The sequence below is a fragment of the Hemitrygon akajei genome, chromosome 4, assembly GCF_048418815.1.
Source record: "Hemitrygon akajei chromosome 4, sHemAka1.3, whole genome shotgun sequence".
Taxonomy (NCBI): Eukaryota; Metazoa; Chordata; class Chondrichthyes; order Myliobatiformes; family Dasyatidae; genus Hemitrygon; species Hemitrygon akajei.
Window position 1 is genome coordinate 45691600 of NC_133127.1, and position 20121 is coordinate 45711720.

Here is a 20121-nt window from a genome sequence, read left to right on the forward strand (position 1 = left end):
ATCTTCCGTCAAAGATTAGATGCAGAAATTGACTTAGTTGGGTTTAACTATGCAAGGAAGTATTCTGGTGTACAGAGTTCATACCCCATAGTTCACTAAACAGGCAACAGCGATGAAGCTTGATCCAATGCTAATCTTCCCAATCCATTCCCTGCGTCATTTGCAGCACTTAACAAAGACTGGAACAAACAGGAATGTTATTCCAATTTACTAACTGAGTTATATCCCAATAAAATATAAGTTTTTCTTTGAGATACAAACCACATAAAGACATTTTAATATCTCCCTTTCCCAGTTATAACAACTTGTACTTAAATTACATTTTCCAAAAGACAGCATTTAGACCAATAATCCTTCCTACTGAGAAATAACTCTTTATCACTCTTTCCAAGAATCATTAAAGACAAAGCACTCACAATATTCTCCACAATTAAGGCAGGCCACTCCAAAGTTCCAAACTGCAGAATACAAAATACATAAATGTATCCAAGTTAACCACACACCCTCCATCACTCCATACATGCAATGCTGAGATTGGTAAACTCTGAGGGAGTCACAGAGTGTACAGATTAGGCAGGAATTGGGACTTGAGACATGGGATCAAACATTATCTTACAACAGACTCAACATTGTATCACCCTAATAAATATCCATTTTCATTAGTGTTATCTTTTAAAATGGTTTCTTTATGTCAGCTTTTACCTTACACATGGTGATATTCACTTTCTTATTTTGCAGATATTAACAAGTTTAAAAGTTCTGTTACGTCCTTATCACCCCTGAGATCCTGTCAGGGGGACTGGCAGCTCGGCTAGCTGAAGTCATCACAGCTATCGGCGCCAAGGACTCACCTGAATTGACACCTGACAGCAGCAGACATTGGATAGGTCGAGATCTCAAAACAGACCTCCAGATATTTAAAGGTCAGTGCCACTTCACCTCTCTCTTATATCCCCAGGTACTTTTTTTCTACTATTTCTTCATCAGTGAAGAAATGGAAAGATCAAAGGCAAGAGAAAGACTTGCCATCAGGTAATGCTGTCCACAATCTCAGACTCCCCAGAAAACATTAGATACCCTTAAGCACTCAAAAGCTCAACACCCACTTGACAGGCACCCCATCCATAACATTCACTTACTTCATTATCAGGGAGTAATAACATTCTGTACAATCTACAGGCTGTACAACTCAGCAAGACTCCACAAACATCACCTACCAAACTCATAGCCTCTACTAACTAGAAGGTCACAGACAGAAAAAGCATGCAAGCATCACCACCTGGAAGTTAACCTCCAAAACCACACAACACCCTGTCTTGTAAATATATCGCTGTTCCTTCACTGTGGCTGGGTCGAAATCCCAGTACTCCCTCCCAAACAGCATTAGAGAGTTTAGTCTCCATACGGTGAGGACTAAAGCACATAAAGAAATCAACTCACCATCACCTTCTCAAAGACAACTAGGAATGGGCAATTGTCCTAAGACCATAAGACTTCAAAAGTCCAGTGAGTACAGGTGCAGAGCCATCAAACACCGCTTCATCACAACAAGAGAAAATCTGCAGATGTTGGAAATCAAAGCAACACTCACAAAATGCTGGAGGAACTCAGCAGAGCAGGCAGCATCTATGGAAAAAAATACAGTGGACGTTTCAGGCCGAAACCCTTTGGTGGGACTGGAGAGAAAAAAGGATGAGGAGTAGGCTTAAAAGTTGGGGGAAGGGAAGAGAGAAACACAAGGTGATAGGTGAAACCGGGAGGGGGAGGGATGAAGTAAAGAGCTGATAAGTTGACTGGAGGAAGAGATACAAGGCTGAAGAAGGGACAGTCTGATCGGAGAGGACAGAAGACCATGGAAGGAAGAAAAGAGGGAAGAAGCACCAGAGGGAGGTGACAGGCAGGCAAGGAGGTAAGATGAGAGAGGGAAAAGGGGATGGGGAATGGTGAAAGTGGGAGGAAATTACTGCAAGTTCAAGATATTGATGTTCATGCCATTAGGCTGGAGGCTACCCAGATGGAATATGAGCTGTTGTTCCTCCACCTGAGTGTGGTTTCATCACGACAGTAGAGGAGGCCAGGGATTGGCATAACAGAATGGGGATGGAAAGAGGAATTGAAGTGGGTGGCCACTGAGAGATCCTGCTTCTTCTGGAAGACGGAGCGCAGCTGCTCAGCGAGATGGTCTCCCAATCTACGTCGAGTCTTACCGATATACAGGAGGCCACACCAGGAGTACCAAGGTGGAAGGACAGTTTGGGACCCTGAATGGCAGTGAGGGAGGAGATGTAGGGGCAGCTATAGCACTTGTTCTGCTTGCAAGGATAAGTGCTGGGAGGGAGATCGGTGGGGAAGGACGAATGGACAAGGGAGTTGTGCAGAAAGTGGGGGTGGGGTGGGGGGGGGGGAGAAAGAAAGATGTGATTGTTGGTGGGATCCTGTGGAGATGGCAGAAGTTCCAGAAAATTATGTGCTGGGCGCAGAGGCTGGTGGGGTGGTAGGTGAAGACAAGAGCAACTCTATCTCTGGTAGGATGGCAGAAGGATGGGGTGAGAGCAGACGTGTGTGAAGTGGACACTCCTCATTCCTTTCATTCCTGGAATCATTCTCATGAACCTCCTCTGGACCCTCTCCCGTATCCACACATCTTCTCTTAGATAAGGGCCCAAGACTGCATACAATACTCCAAGTGCAGTCTGGCCAATGCCTTATAAGGCCTCAGCATTACATCCTTGCTCTTATATTCTAGTCCTCTTTACTGCCAACTCAACCTGCAAGTTAACCTTTAGACAATCCTGTACAAGAATTCCAAAGTCCGTTTACACATCTGATTCTTGAATTTTCTCTCTGTTTAGAAAATATTCTATGCCTTTATTCTTTCTACCAAAGTACATGACCATGCACTTCCCTACGCTGTATTCCATCTGTCACTTGTTTGCCCATTCTCCCAATCTAAGTCTTTCTGAAGATTCCCTGCTTCCTCAACACCTATCTTCCTTTCCTCTGCAAACTTCACGACAAAGCAATCAATTCCATCATCCAAATCACTGACAATAGAAGCAATCCCAACTCCAACCCCTGCAGAACACCATACTCACCTGAATATGAAAAAAGGAAAAGTCAGACATTGCTGTAATGTGGATTTCTTACACAAAACAAAGTCCCATAATGACCAGATATCCTACCTTATGGATTTCCACAACACAGGATCTAAAACAAATTTGATGTTGTGGGGTTGCAAAGAGGTGGCAAAAGTGGTGTTCAGTGGGTAAAACATTCAAATCATTAAATAAACTCATTTTTAAATTACAGCATTAAAACAAAAGTGTCTCTGACTTAATGAGACTGACAATTTCCATGAACTGGACAACATTTTGTTCATATTGTCTGTCAGCTGTGTTTAGTGAGTGAAACTCCTGGTTTTCAAATCAGGAGGTTGTGAGTTTGAGTATTACTCCAGAGTCTTGAACAAGAAGAATTACACTAACACATCAGTACTGGGGATGAACAGCTCTGTTAGAAGCGCTGGTCTTCAGATAAAACATTTGACCAAGTCTCTGTACACTGTCTAGGAGGTCACTAAAGATTTCACGGCACCTCCACAATCAACTTTCCCCAATAAATTATCTGGTCAATATCACATTGCTCTTAATGGGAGATTTCTGCATTCAAAGTGACTGGGGGGGATCCCTACATTACAATAGTGACTTCAAAAAAAGTGGACTTTCCAGGTGCTATATTAGTGAAGTCTTTACAACTCAACCATTGGGTCAATCTCACTCAAGATGTTGAGCTACAATTGGTGACATGTCAACTGAGACTCTAATGCAACTACAAGCAGTGAGGCATATCATGGAGAAGTAATGCAATGAAGGCACTGTAGTGTTTATGTTAACAAACCCAAGGACACCTGGTCAAATAGTTCAATACAAAGCTAGGTTCAGCAGCAGTGACTGCGACATTGCCAGCTGAAGTCAGATCTGATTCACCATTTCCCCCTAAAAATGGAAAATGGGCACTCTTTTCACATCTGGTGTCTACGTGACTCCAGACACACAACAACATTGTCCACTCTTATCAGCCACTTAACTCATGAATAAGCATTAGCAACAAACATATTGGCCCTTCCAGTGGCACTCACATCCGTGAATGAACACATACAGATACGGGTGAGAGCGTGACTGAGCATACACACAGAACACAACAACACAGGAGCAGGCCTTTTGGCCCACAATGCTGCATTAAACTAATTAAATATGTAATCAAATATCCAACTAAACTAATCTTCAACCTACACAAAGTCCATATCCTTCCATTTCCTGCCCATTCATGTGCCTATCTAAGAGCCTCTTAAACAACTCTGTCATATTTTGCCTCCACCACCCCCCACAGAGCTTTCCAGGCACTCACCACTCTCTGTGTAAAAGAAACTTGCCTTGCACATCCCTTAAACTTAACCCCTCTCAGCTTAAATGCATGCCCTTGGGTATTAGACATTTCAACCCTGAGAGGAAGACACCAGCTGTCTATCTATGCCTTTCATAATCTTAGAAACTTCTATCAGGTCACTCTCCACCCCACCACCTGCCATGCCAGACAGAAACAACCCAAGTTTGTCAACCTCTCCCTATAGCACAGGCCCACAGAACCAAATAGCATCCTTCTGCACACTCTCCAAAGCTTCAACATCCTTCCTATAAGGGGCACCCACAATTGAATGCAACACTCTGGGTGTGGTCTAAATAGAGTTTTATAAAGCTGCAACCAAACTTCCTGACGCTTGAACTCAATTCCTCAACTTACAAAGGCAAGCATGCCATAAGCCTTCTTTACCACCCTTGCACCCCAACATCCCCCTGCACATCAACACTGGTAAGGGTCTTTTCATTAACAGTTTACTGGCCCTTTATACTTGATCTCCCAAAACATTTCGCATTTGGCTGGGCTAATCTCCACCTGCCATTTCTCTGCCCATATCAGCAACTGATCTCTAACCTACTGGATCCTTTGCCAGTCTTCTTATTATCCACAACACCATATATATAAATCAGAAATTACAGAGGTCCCAGAATGGATCTCTGCAAAACACCACTAGTCATAGACCTCAAGCCAGAACAAGTCCCATCAATTATATCCTCTCTCTTCTATGGGAAAATTTTGAATCCAAATGTCTAATTCACCATGGATTCCATGCATCTTCATTTTCCTGATAAGCCTCCCACGAGGGGCCTTGTCAAATATTTTAAATCCATGTGGACAATATACACAACACAACCTTCATCAATCATCTACATTAAATTCTCAAAATTTAGTTAGTAATGCATAACTTGCTCTGCAAAAATCCATGCTGACTGTCCCTAACCCCTAAATCCATCTGCAGCTTAATGTGAAAAAGACTAAGGAGCTGGTGGTTGACCTGAGGAGGGCTAAGGCACCAGTGACCCCTGTTTCCATCCAAGGGGTCAGCGTGGACATAGTGGAGGATTACAAATACCTGGATATACGAATGGACAATAAACTGGACTGGTCAAAGAACACTGAGGCTGTCTACAAGAAGAGTCAGAGCCATCTCTATTTCCTGAGGAGACTGAGGTCCTTTAACATCTGCCGAACGATGCTGAGGATGTTCTATGAGTCTGTGGTGGCCAGTGCTATCATGTTTGCTGTTGTGTGCTGGGGCAGCAGGCTGAGGGTAGCAGACACCAACAGAATCAACAAACTCATTCATAAGGACAGTAATGTTGTGGGGGTGGAACTGGACTCTCTGACGGTGGTGTCTGAAAAGAGGATACTGTCCAAGTTGCATGCCATCTTGGACAATGACTCCCATCCACTCCATAATGTACTGGTTAGGCACAGGAGTACATTCAGCCAGAGACTCATTCCACCGAGATGTAACACTGAGCGTCACAGGAAGTCATTCCTACCTGTGGCCATCAAACTTTACAACTCCTTCCTCAGAGTGTCAGACACCTTGAGCCAATAGACTGGTCCTGGACTTATTTCCACTTGGAATGATTAACTTATTATTATTCTTTAATTATTTATGGCTTTATATTGCTTTATTTCTTCACTATTCTTGGTTGGTGCGGCTGTAACGAAACCCAATTTCCCTCGGGATCAATAAAGTATGTCTGTCTGTCTGTCTGTAATTATATCCATGGTTATCCAAATGCTCATAAACTCTACCCCTAGGAATCCTCTCCAGTCACTTTCCTACCACTGACATAAGACTTACCGTTCTATAGTTTCCAGGATTACCCTTATTTCCCTTCTTGAAAAATGAAACAGCATTAACTACTCGCCAGTCCTTCAACCTATGCCTGTGACCAGAGAAGATGTTCTTTGCCAAGCACTTCTAATTGCCTCTGCTGGCTTTCATAATCGCCTTCTTGAGTTCTTTTCTGGCTCTTTGATAATCAGCAAGACATACACTTCTGTTTCCTACTTGATTTAATTCACCATCTCTCTTGACATTTAAATTCTCAACACCACACTTCTGCCCTATGCCCATATCCAATTATTTCCCCAAAAGCAGAATTCTCATGAAAATGTTTTCAATTAAATCAATGATTGGATTTTACAACCCTCCAAGTCAGGGTATTCCGCAGCCACACCACCCTTGAATGAAGAAATGTCTTCTCATTTCAGTCCTAAATTGCTGTCCTTTATTTTGTCACTATGACCCCTGGCTCTAAACGTCTCAAATCAGAGGAGATATCCCACCCATATTTATCCTGACAAGCCCACTAACATTTTTTTTCAATAAGCTCACCCTTTATTCATCTACTTACAGTACAGACCAAGTATAGTCTGACTAGAGACTTGCAAATGACATCCCAAATCCAGTACTCAACACCCTGACCTAGGAAGGCATATGAAGCAAGAGTGGCAATTGCCATCTTCACCATGCTGTCTTCCTGTGTTCCCATCTTCATGAAAGTATGTAGTTGTATCCCTAAGTCTCTCTACTCTATGAGTCTCCTACTATTTATTGTGTAAGTCCTGCTCTAGTTTAACTTACCAAAGGGCAATATCTCATTCTTGTCCAAGTTGCATTTCATCTGCTAGTCCTTGGCCAATTCTCCAGTTCATCATGATCCTGTTGTAACCTTATATAATGTTCTTCACTGTTAGAAAACTCAGTAGTGTTACACTTGAATCCCTCATCCAAATTGTTTATTTATTGTGAATAGTTTGAGGATCAAGCAGTGATCATTGTGGTATTCAACTTGCCACAGCCTGTCAATGGAAGAAGACCCATCTATTCCTGATGAAGGGTTTCAGCCCAAAAGATGGACTCTTTATTCCTTTTAGTGATTCTGCCTGACATGTTGAGTTCTTCCAGCATTTTGTCTGTGTCACTCCATATTTCCAACATTTGCAGAATCCCTTGTGTTTTCTATCTATTCCAGCTGTTTGTCAACAAACTCTCAGTCTAAATAAATGGATTACTTCCTATTCCAGGTGTTTCTAACTTTGTGCAGCAATCTCCGTGGGATCTTAATAACAGCCTTCCAAAATCAACGGACTCACTTTCAACGTCTCTTCATCTTATGTTCTCATTACTTACTGCTTGTGTATTTATTATTATTTCTTTCCGTTTGTATTTTCACAGTCTGTTGTCTTCTGCACTCCGGTTGAACGCCCAAGTTGGACGATCATTCATTGATTCTGTTATGGTTATTATTCTATAGATTTATTGAATATACCCACAAGAAAACAAATCTCAGGGTTGTATACGGTGACATTTATGTACTTCGATAACAGATTTACTTTGAAATACAAATACACCATATCTACTGGTTTCCCGTCACATACTCAAATATTTCATCGGTAGATGTTGGCTCATATTATGACTTTCCATCACTCCCTTCATAACAGATTTCAGCAATTTCCGTATAACTGATATTAGACGGTTGTTTTCTCACGCCTTCCTTTCTTAAGTTACGGGTCATGGTACGTAATCATTGTGCACCTAGTTTCTTTAACAAGTGGTGTCATGTAGGAAGTGAGGCAACAATTCGTGCACAGTAATATCCTTCAACCAGCAGTGACACAGTTTGTATTTTGTAATGTCAGCCAAGGATTGAATTTGATTCAAGAATTTGAGAAGAAGCCCCCCCCCCCCCGACCCTGATTCGAACAGCGTCCTGGGATATTTCACAAACAGCTGAGAAGACAGATGGGGCCCGCATTAAAAAGGGAGTCCCTAAGACAATGGAGCACTCCCTCAGTAATACATTGGGAGAATCAAGCTGTATTACAGAGTTAAATTATCTGGAGAGCCAAAAATCACCATCCCATGATCTCCCGACTCCTGGAGTGTTCAGACGCTTGACCTTCCAAGAGAAACGCTCCCGGCGGGGGCGAGGCTCAGCACCCTATTTGTGAATATGTTGCAGAAAACAGACTAAACAGAGCCCGCCCTGTACCGTGTGAACTTCGATGCCCCAAAACCACTGTGCCACTCACCGGGGGGCGTCTGCGTGTGGACTCAAAGGGAAAGAAGAGCAGGAAGTAGGTCTGATCATTGCTATAAAGTTACCTGAATGTTGCTGTTTTCTGGTGGCGAACTGTTATGGGCAGGGGAAGCCCGGAGGTGTTTGCAAACACTGCGCCTATTCAGAGACGGTGGGCAAAGCCGATGGCAGCTGCCGCCAGGGGCTGTCGTCGCCTTTGATCCCCCACCGAACCCCAGATGAGTGACAGCCAGTATCTGTCAATCACTCGCCTTCGCCCCCTGGACGTACAGTCCGTGGCAACTTTTCGCTTCCAGGTTGGTAGCCCCGCGCAATGATAGACAGTCGCTTCCACCAATCGTAGCCAGACCTCCCCGCACAGCGTCTGGCCCATACGGATGTAAGGGAAGACGTCGTCTTAAAGCGGCATCCTTCCGAAATCGGAGCAAGAGCAATGTATTCTCTTAAAAGGGCATGCAACTTCCTTGGATTAACAAATGTAATGTAACTCACCAACATGTACCAGAGTAGTTACTGGTTTTAGAGAGGTATGAACCCACTTCAATGAACAGCAGCACTGTGTTGTCTTAAAGGGACTTACATTCCCATAACCAAAAGCAATGCATTTTCCTTCTGAGACACTAACCCACTTAAAATAGCAATGGAAGTGCATTGCCTTGAAGAGCGAAGCATGCTCCTTCCTTGAGTAAAGACATATTTAGCACCCTCCCAGTGCACATACTGGTACCACCTCCTCCTTCACCCACCCCCCATCTAGTTCCAAATACCACCATCAACCTCTCTCATAATGGTTCCCATGCTCACCTTATCAGAGTACACACTGGTTATCATGTTACAGCAGTTGTCTCCTATCATTCCCCTCTCCCGACCTTGCCCCATCCTTTTCTTTCCCTTTTTCCTCTCTCTCTCTCTCTCTTAGTCTTCATCTATCATTCACCTGCCACTGTCTTCCAACTTCACACCCATTCACCTCCCTTACCTGGTTTAACCTGTGGGGTATCTTTGTTATCTCTGCTGTTCCTTTGGTAGCTTTTGCTCGGGAAAAACTTTACCTTGTGGGTTAAAGCATGCTAACCTAGCAGACTGACAGGGCCACAGCCTCTTTTTCATTCAAGTACGTCTTTATGTTATCAGGGACACAGTTTTTAAATTCTTCAATTAGCATCAACTCCATTAAGGCGTTAATATCCTCATTCGCCCTTTTTGAGGTACACCAACGATCAAAATACACTCTTTATTCATGGGCAAACTCCACATAGGTTTGGTTCCAAGACTTCCTCAAATCTCTGAACTTTTGTCTCTGTGCCTCCGGAACCAATTTGTGAACCTTAAACACAGCATCTTTCACTGTACCATAATCCTTTGACTGTTCAAGGGTCAGGACAGAGTACGCCTGCTGAGCCTTCCCCTTCAACACACTTTGTAACAGGACAGTCCACTGATCCCTTGGCCATTTCCTAAACTGGGCCACCTTTTCGAAGTGCAGCAAATACCTATCCACTTCGGCTTCATCAAATGGCAGTCCTAACTTAATTTCTTGGCTGATATTAAACGGTACCACCAGCTCATCACCACTACCTGGCACTTGACCTCCTAGCTGTATCCTCCCTGTCCTTTCCAGCTCGAACGGCCTCTGCCTTTCTGCTTCATCAGCCTCGAGCTGTTTTAACTGCAACTCATACTCATACTTCATTTTTGCTGCCTGAAGCTGAACCTCAGCCTCAGTAAGTACTTTACCTTCAGCAAACATTTCCAACACATCCCCTTCAAATGTTCCCCTGGATACATAATACTGTGCTATTAACGTCTGCACCTAAGCCCTCTTCATTCTAGTAGTCACATTAATTTTTAACTTATGAGCAATTCTCAACAGCACATCCCTCTTAGCATCATCCAACGCTTCAGGGGTTCCCCAATCAGATCAACTATTCAATCAAGCCCCCAACAATTTTTAGAATGGCTCCCACTAATTTGTTCATATCCTGGACAAGCCCCCAATTTGTTACGTACCCCTTAACGGATTAAAAAGGACCAGCAGAAATGGACACACCTGGAGTCTGAGTTGTCTGTTAAAAACACTATTTTATTACTAATTACGTGATAAAGTAATATAAAACAAGATAAGGCAAACAGGTTAGCAGAGTATATGCATATATAAGTGAGTAAATAAAGTTCCCAAACTTCTCCCAGCTCAGGTGATAAATGATACAGTTTTACGATGGAATAGGTATGAATTCAGTTTAGTTCTGGATATTGAATTGAGTAGGTTGAAGGGGGGGGGGGGGGAGGGAGAGAGAGAGAGAGAGAGAGATGTTTTGCCTTCCCAGTGCCAATGCCGTCGAATCTTCCACATTGTCCTCCTGCTCCCGAAACTTATTAAAGTCACCGACTGTGACCACACAAAAGAGGATGCCGTTTTCACTTTGTAAAGCTATCAACCCAAGGAAGGGTTAACCACACCAATAGCTTTCCACTGGTCACCCCTTTGTCCACACTGTGAGCAAAAACCCCACCTTTGTCATGGGCACACAAAGCCCAACCAGTGTCAGTTTCATCAGTGTCTTCCGTGTGCCTCTGGTGTGTCTGATTACAAAGCCAGTTGACCGTATATATATTTCACAACTGCTGAAAACCAGCTGTCTATCATATAGCTCTGCCTTGCCATTTCCAAGGCAACTCACAGGTTTTCGTTGCTCTCTCTCTCACTGAATTAGCACACATACTCTCTCTCTTTTTAAAGGAACAGTCCATATTGAATAATCCTTCAGATCTTGTCACACTTTATGTACTCTTCAAAGAGTTGAGGCCTTCCCTTGCTGAAGACCTCTTCCAACTCCTTGTAGACGGAAAGGATTTTGATCAGCTTGCTTGTTGCACCTGCTCCCAAACCTCCCTCTGAAGATAACTCCTGAGGCTCCATGAAGTGATTCAGCAGACCTCAGAGTCTCCTCCATAGGTTAACTATTTAGTCTTTAGTTGAAACAGAGACCAAATCAGAGTCCAAACCCTCATCCACATCCTCAGACAACAGCAACAAGATGCCACAAATGGTATTTGTGTTCCTGGGACTAGGCTCCAAGGGTCTACATTTTGGAACCTTTCCCTGGTGACTGGATCCCTTCTGCTTGGCTGCTAGAATCCCAGAGCTCTCGGGCACCTGCTTGGCTTCCTCCTGAACTAGAGACCCTTTCTCTCTAGTTCCAGTGCACCCCTGACTAGACAGGGCTGGGACTCGCATCATCCTGTTGGCTGCAGATGGCTTGCCTGCCCTTGGAAGCAGGACTGGGTCTCCCAAAGGCTTCAGGTTACCCCGAACAAAAGTGTGCCTCCTCATCAGCCGCTGGTCTTGAGAAAGTCTGGGGGTCAGAACACCAAGCCGAAGACATCCCTTCTCACAGCAAATGATTGTCCCTTCCTTCCAGTTCACATTATGTGAGGGGAATTGACGATATTGAAACAAATGTCATCCACATGTTCCTCCATCCTCTTCTGCAAAACCCATACTTACTGAAGGAACTGCCTGGAACCAAGAGGACGACTGTTGAGGGCTGTTGCAGGCATGGGCTGCCTCAAATCCATCAGAGGTATGTTGAGCTGATAGGAGGTCTCCAAGTCCAGGAAATTACCGGCTGCCCCAGAGTTCACAAAGGCACTCATCTCTCATTGTTTCTTAACTCAGGAGATCTCCACCTTCACCGTAGCACTAGAATCAACAGTCCTCCTGAATCTGGACAGGCTTAGCAGTGATGGCTGCAGCTTCAGACATTCGGCCCGCAGGTGACCTGCTTCCCTGTAGTAATAGCAGCAACTTTCACTCTTGACACTGGGACCTCTCATCGGCAGAGAGTCTTGTGCAGCTGATCTGTGTAGATTCGACCAGATCCTGAGCTGGAGACAGGCTGGTCACCATCCAAGATCGGGAAGTGGAACTGAGTCCAGGCTCAGGTTAACCCTCTTCGATCTCTTGAGGTTGTCTCGCTCTTGCTCCAGCAGGCAATTATCGGCTGGATGGACTGGTCGATTAGAGCCATTAAGTCTTCTACTGGCTCTCCCAAGGCAAGGGCATCTTGTAGTTTGCCTCAGAGTCCATGTCAGTACAAAGAGGCCAAGGCCTCCCCATTCCAGCTCCTCACCTCAGCTAACGTCCAAAATTCAATAACGCAGTTGGCTACTGACTGACTGCCCTTGCATACCTTCATCAGAGAGTCCAAGACTCTGTTTGCTCTGCCAGGAGATGAAACACCCTCTTCATGACACCCATAAATTCCTCCAATTCCAAACAAATCTCCCACTTCAGCTCCCAATGCATGATGGTCCAGGTCAGGTCTCTCCCAATCAGGGGAGAGATCATGAAGGCCGCCTTTCCATGCTCTGTAGGTAACCGAGATGGCTGGAGTTCTAACACCAATGAACACTGAATGAGGAAGCTACAGCTAGAGCCCGGGTCACTGGCAAATCTCTCCGGGGTCGGAAGATGGAGTGACTCCGCAGAGCGACTGTCAGCCTCACCCGAGCAACTCCGGCTTCCTCCCTGCGATAGTTAGCACATGGCGATCTGGAGGTCGTGTATCGCCGGGCTTTGTACAGAAACTTTCTCGCTGACAAGAGGCTCTGATACCGCACTGGGTCCATGTTAGGCTTAATCGTATGGTGACAAGAGATCTAGGCAAGGAAGGTTAGGACCAAAGTACAGGAGTATCCAAGTCTAGAATCGAGACACTGTATGGGACTGAAACAAAGACAGGGATCTAAACTAGATGCTAGTTGCGAATCCAAAGTTGAACTGATGATTGAGTACCAAACCTCAATTCAAGTGCTCTTTAAATATTAAAATCCTGACACTAAAACAAGGCCACCAATTAACATGGTGGGCTGAATCTTTAAAGGCGCTGTGCCAGCTGTCCATATTCCGGAGAATTGGATCATCTAAACCCTGGAGGGCTGGCGTGCTCGGGTGCATGTCGAAATAACAGTAATGGACTCAGACCAATACATCACAGGCATGTCCCTCCCCAACATCAGTAGTATCTCCACAGGACAGTACCTCAAGAAGGCAACATCAATTATCAAATATTTTCGCCAACCAGACCATTACATCTTTCCACAGCTATTACTGGGCAGGAGAAGCCTGAAGTATCGCACCATCAGGCACAAGAACTACTTCTCTTCAGTCATTCAATTCTTGAACCAACCTGCACATCCCTAATCACCACCTCAGTATAGCAGCACTATGGCCACTTTTATCACTTTCACTGCAGTGGTCTTTGCTTTTCATGGTCTAATTCTGTCCTTTCTGGTAAAAATTGTGTATAATTTATGTTTTCTGGTGAATGCTGCTTATCTGATGCTACGTGCCCATGGCATTGCTTTCCATTGCACTTGTACAAACGACAATAAAACTGACTTTTCTTTTCAGCTTTTTGTATAAGTTGGTTTAAGGTGAAGACGAGAGGATTTAGAGGAGGTTTCAGAAGAATTATTTTTCACCTCAGAGTGCTTGTAATCTGCAGCATGCTAAGGGGATTGTGGAAATAATTAATCTAATATCCTTCAAAAAATATCTGGATGAGCATTTGAATCATCAAGGAGTAGAAGACCAAATGCTGGTAAATGGCATTAGAATAATGGAGTTGATATGGACCTGGTGGCTTGAAGGACCTGCTTCTGTTCTACATAACTCTATGACCCTGCAACTCACTTTCAATAAGCAGGAACAATGTGTTTTCATTAAGGGGCATTGAGTTGGCCCACTTCCCCCTTAAAAGACATTGTTTCTATTTTGTGGAACAGTGGTTCACTCTCACATATTTTTGTTCCATTTCAAGCAAATCCTAATGCAATTCCAAATTTCTGAAATTCGAGTATCAAAGTATAAAATACCCACAAAATGAACAGGTCAAGTAGAATCTATGAGAGTGGGGAAAAAATCATGTTTCAAGTCACTGAGCTTTCAAATGAATAGTTTTTGTTAACTCTGGTCTTCCCTTCACAGAATGCGGAGACAACAAATAGTCCAAGAGATCTTTCATCTTGCTTTGTTACCATTAGGTTAAATTTCTTAAATTTACAGTTCTGGTCTCCTACTTACAGAAAAGATTTCAATAAGATCGAAAGAGTGCAGAGAAAATTTGCAAGAAAGTTGCTGAGACTTGAGGATCTGAGCTATAGGGGAAGGTTGAATAGGTTAGGACTTTATTCCCTGTGGGAGAATGAGGGGAGTTTTGATACACCAAATTATGAGTGGTATAGATAGGATAAATACAAGCAGTTTTTTTTTACCAACTAAGGGAAAACAATGGGTGCAATTAGAACTGGAGGTCATGGGTTAAAGTTGAAAGGGGAAATGCTAAAGGGAACATAAGGGACAACTTCATCACTCAGAGGATGTAGTGAGTGTGGAAAGAGCTGCCAATGGAAGTGGTACATGCATGTTTTATTTCAACATTTAAGTGAAATTTGGATAGATACAGGGATGGAAGGGTTAAGGAAACCTGTGATCCAGGTGCTAGTCAGTGGAACCAGAATAGTTCTGCACAGGCTGGATTGACCGAAGGGAGGAGCTAAAGATGGCGCCAGAGGTTTTTGTGGACCTGGATGACATCTTCCAGTTCATCTGCAAAACAGTTTAATTTCTTCTCTTCTCATGTCTCTTTTTTTGTCAGGGTCTGGTCTGGAATCCGCGTTCCGGGTTTTGATCCGGTCCAAGGGCTCCAGACTCCGGGTCCTGCAGTTGACCCTCCCATCACCCGTGATCTAGTTAGGACCCTCCTGGCTCAAGGAGGCACACCTGTGACTCATTGAGCTGCAGGTGTTTATAAGGGGCCTTGGGACTGGGACCAGGCGGGTGGTCGTTTTGTTCTGTTTCTCAGCCGGCTCTGAACTCTTCTCTGCATTCTGTTATCCTGCCCGGGCTCAGATCTACTCCTCATCATGCTTCTCTGCCCCGTACCAGTACTGCCAGGTTGGTCCTCTCCCCCACCTTTCTTCCCATGTGCTGGTCCCGTTTCTCCGCTCGTTTGTTTTGTTCGCACGGTCGTGCTGTCTGCCAGCCATTCCTGATTTTCCCGTTATCATGACTGTTGTGTTGGTCACCCTGGACCTATGCCTGTTCCTACCCCTTGCCTCCGTCAGGCTGGTCCGGCTGACCTGCCGCTGCCCGGCGGTGGTTCTGCCCGTTCCTATCCCTTGCCTCCGTCGGGCAGGTCCGGCCCGTCTGCCGCTGCCCGGCGGGCTTTCTGCCCCGTCCTCCTCTTCTGCCCGAACCCGGAGATTGTGCCCCGCACCCGCCTAGGGGTCCATGTCGTGCCCAGGCCTCTGGTGTTTCCGCCTGGGAGGCGGCCCTACCCTGGACATATGCGGCCCGCCCAGGGAAGGCTCTCTTCTGCCCTGTCCTCCTCTTCCGCCCGAACTCTGGGATCGTGCCCCGCATCCGCCTAGGGGTTCGCGTCGTGCCCAGGCCTCCGGTGTTTCCGCCTGGGAGGCGGCCCTTCCCGGGATATATGCGGCCCGCCCAGGGAGGGCTCTCCGCCAGCCTATCTAGCCAACTAGACCTGCCTGCCTGAACCCCTGGGACCTGTCTACCTGCCTGCCTGAACCCCGGGGACCTGTCTACCTGCCTGCCTGAACCCCGGGGACCTGTCTGCCTGCCTGCCTGAACCCCGGGAGCCTGTCTACCTGCCTGCCTGAACCCCGGGGACCTGTCTACCTGCCTGCCTGAACCCCGGGGACCTGTCTACCTGCCTGCCTGAACCCCGGGGACCTGTCTACCTGCCTGCCTGAACCCCGGGAGCCTGTCTACCTGCCTGCCTGAACCCGGGGACCTGTCTACCTGCCTGCCTGAACCCCGGGGACCTGTCTGCCTGCCTGCCTGAACCCCGGGAGCCTGTCTACCTGCCTGCCTGAACCCGGGGACCTGTCTACCTGCCTGCCTGAACCCCGGGGACCTGTCTACCTGCCTGCCTGAACACCGGGAGCCTGTCTACCTGCCTGCCTGAACCCGGGGACCTGTCTACCTGCCTGCCTGAACCCCGGGAGCCTGTCTACCTGCCTGCCTGAACCCCGGGGACCTGTCTACCTGCCTGCCTGAACCCCGGGGACCTGTCTGCCTGCCTGCCTGAACCCCGGGGACCTGTCTACCTGCCTGCCTGCCTGAACCCCGGGGACCTGTCTACCTGCCTGCCTGCCTGAACCCCGGGAGCCTGTCTACCTGCCTGCCTGCCTGAACCCCGGGAGCCTGTCTACCTGCCTGCCTGAACCCGGGGACCTGTCTACCTGCCTGCCTGCCTGAACCCCGGGGACCTGTCTACCTGCCTGCCTGCCTGAACCCCGGGGACCTGTCTACCTGCCTGCCTGCCTGAACCCCGGGGACCTGTCTACCTGCCTGCCTGCCTGAACCCCGGGGACCTGTCTACCTGCCTGCCTGCCTGAACCCCGGGAGCCTGTCTACCTGCCTGCCTGAACCCGGGGACCTGTCTACCTGCCTGCCTGCCTGAACCCCGGGAGCCTGTCTACCTGCCTGCCTGCCTGAACCCCGGGGACCTGTCTACCTTCCTGCCTGAACCCGGGGACCTGTCTAACTGCCTGCCTGAACTGCGGGGACCTGTCTGCCTGCCTGCCTGAACCCTGGGAGCCTGTCTACCTGCCTGCCTGAACCCCGGGGACCTGTCTACCTGCCTGCCTGAACCCCGGCAGCCTATCTACCTGCCTGCCTGCCTGAACCCCGGCAGCCTATCTACCTGCCTGCCTGCCTGAACCTCGGGAGCCTGTCTACCTGCCTGCCTGAACCCCGGGGACCTGTCTACCTGCCTGCCTGCCTGAACCCCGGGGACCTGTCTACCTGCCTGCCTGAACCCGGGGACCTGTCTGCCTGCCTGCCTGAACCCCGGGAGCCTGTCTACCTGCCTGCCTGCCTGAACCCGGGGACCTGTCTACCTGCCTGCCTGAACCCGGGGACCTGTCTGCCTGCCTGCCTGAACACCGGGAGCCTATCTACCTGCCTGCCTGAACCCCGGGGACCTGTCTGCCTGCCTGCCTGAACCCCGGGAGCCTGTCTGCCTGCCTGCCTGAACCCCGGGGACCTGTCTGCCTGCCTGCCTGAACCCCGGGAGCCTGTCTACCTGCCTGCCTGAACCCCGGGGACCTGTCTGCCTGCCTGCCTGAACCCCGGGAGCCTGTCTACCTGCCTGCCTGAACCCCGGGGACCTGTCTGCCTGCCTGCCTGAACCCCGGGAGCCTGTCTACCTGCCTGCCTGAACCCCGGGGACCTGTCTGCCTGCCTGCCTGAACCCCGGGAGCCTGTCTACCTGCCTGCCTGAACCCGGGGACCTGTCTGCCTGCCTGCCTGAACCCTGGGAGCCTGTCTACCTGCCTGCCTGCCTGAACCCGGGGACATGTCTACCTGCCTGCCTGCCTGAACCCCTGGGGACCTGTCTGCCTGCCTGCCTGCCTGAACCCCGGGGACCTGTCTACCTGCCTGAACCCCGGGGACCTGTCTACCTGCCTGCCTGCCTGAACCCCAGGGACCTGTCTACCTGCCTGCCTGAACTCCGGGAGCCCGCTCCGCTCTGCCTGCCTGACACTCTATCTACCTGAACCTCAGCTCTACCCTTAAGTGCCATGGCATCCCCATCCTGCCCTCCCCCTAGTACTTCAGTGTCTGCGTCCTGCGTTTGGGTCCATCCGGCCGCGTTCCTGACATTTTTACCTTTTCAAAGTGGCTGGGGTCCTGTTGGAGTCCGTGATCTGCAGCTGCACTCAAACTGCAATTCTTCCCGAGCGGTGGGTGATGCACCATCAATAACTCACGCCGAGACTTAGGAAGTGAGATATCGGCTTTTATTGACTGAAGAACAACACTACATCCTGGGGAAAATGAGGGAGAGCAGCAGGCCACAGTCGCCTTTATACAGGGGTCTGTGGGAGGAGCCACAGGGGTAGTCAGCAGGGTCTTGGGAGGAGCCACAGGAGCAGTCAGACAGGTATATCTAGTTCACCACAGTGGGTTTTCGCTTTCAGAACTCGCCCAACAGCCTGGTGTTTTGATATTTCCAGGTATGGCCTGGAAGATGTGTGTCTTCGGGATGCAGCCCTGTGGACAGTCTGATTCCTCACTGATGTTACCAGCGGAGGTGTTGCAGGAGATTGAAACATCGAGACAGCAGTATATGCTGGTGTTGAAAGAAGGCCCCTCCACTTGGGCGATCTCTCTCCCTTGGCGTTGAGTGAGGGTCTGCTAGTCCTTGAATTGGGGGAACTCGAATAAGGGACCCTGCAGAAACAGTGAGCCATTGGTTTCCTCTCTTGTCAGTTGCAGGAGCGATATCTCTCCCCCTCACTAGTGAAAGAAAGAGCCTGACTGAGATGTCGAAGGGTTGGAACACATACTAGTTTTTGATGGACTCTAGATCATGGTGTCTGGGAGCTTTGCTGTTGCTTCTATGGTGGGTGGTGAGAGTTGATGCCTTTGTTGCTGCTTGTGCGTGGGAGGGGGTTGGGAGGCTTTGGGGTTCTAATATTTTTGGTCATTCATTATTCAGGGGTTTTCTTCTGTTTCATGGATATCTGTGAAGAGAAAAGATTTCAGGTTGTATACTGTATATATTCTCTGTTATTAAATTGAACCATTAAGCCAAAAGACCAAGCCACTAACTAGAGTCACCATTTATTCTTGCCACACTGCATCAGAATACGCAGATCTCCGATCGGCCTGTACAGCCAAATGAGGACCCACCAATAGACAAACCCTAAAGGCCAATTTTTATTTCTGTATTGAATCTACGCCGTAGGTATGGCGTAGCCATGTACCCTACACTGTAGCCTGACGCGCACCTACCCAAAAATGTAACTATGCATCACGGCGACACAGACCACAACAACTGTGATTGGTCCGCTTGGTAGCATCGCATTTCCTCCTACGCATTTCCAGTTGCTTCTGAACGATGAACCAAATCGTCAAATCTACCTGCCAACATCCAAAAATATTTCAAATGCATTTCCTTCTCCATGTCTCTCAGTGGCCGGACAAGCACAGAAAATCCACCCCCCTTCTGCCTCAATCTGTTCACCATCGCCTCCGACATCTTCTCTCTTTTCTGTGTTGGAGTAATTTCAATAAAAGTGACTCCTGTTCAACAGTTATTAGCTCCAACTCCAACATGATGTGCTCAGTTTCAGTCACCATTGTTTGAAGTACACAAAGAAACTCAACACAGTGGCATAGAAACCCCACCGCCAACTAGCGTTTTGGCGGTGAATCACAGAGCGACACAGATACACCAACGTACAAGTATAAATACTCTCAACAGCGTAGGCCACTTGCGTAGGCTATGGCGTAGAGCCTACGCAGAAGTATAAATCAGCCTTTAGGACACCATCAGACTCAATTCAAGTGATCACACGCACTTACTTTTTGCATAAACAGGATTGCTTGTGGACCAGTACCTGACACAAGTTTTATCAAACAGCGGCTTTAGAATCATAACTCTTGCAAATCCTAATTCCTCAAAATGTCTCAAACAGCTCTTATATTTCTCCAATACCTTTAGACCAGACCCAAAAGTATCTTTCAAGAAATGATCATACTGAAACAATCATAATTTTCTGATGTAATGTCCATGGGAATTCTTTGCTGATTAAAAATGAA

General features: G+C 47.3%; 1 protein-coding gene across 1 annotated transcript in view; it reads right to left on the reverse strand.

The window, feature by feature from the left end:
• LOC140726290 (probable E3 ubiquitin-protein ligase HERC3) overlaps positions 1–8929 on the reverse strand; it is a 97636-nt gene extending 88707 nt beyond the window's left edge. The window contains exon 1 of the mRNA XM_073042474.1: positions 8546–8929. The gene's annotated coding sequence lies outside the window, so the exon portion shown is untranslated. The remainder of the gene's footprint in view (positions 1–8545) is intronic.
• Between the last annotated feature and the right edge of the window lie 11192 nt (positions 8930–20121).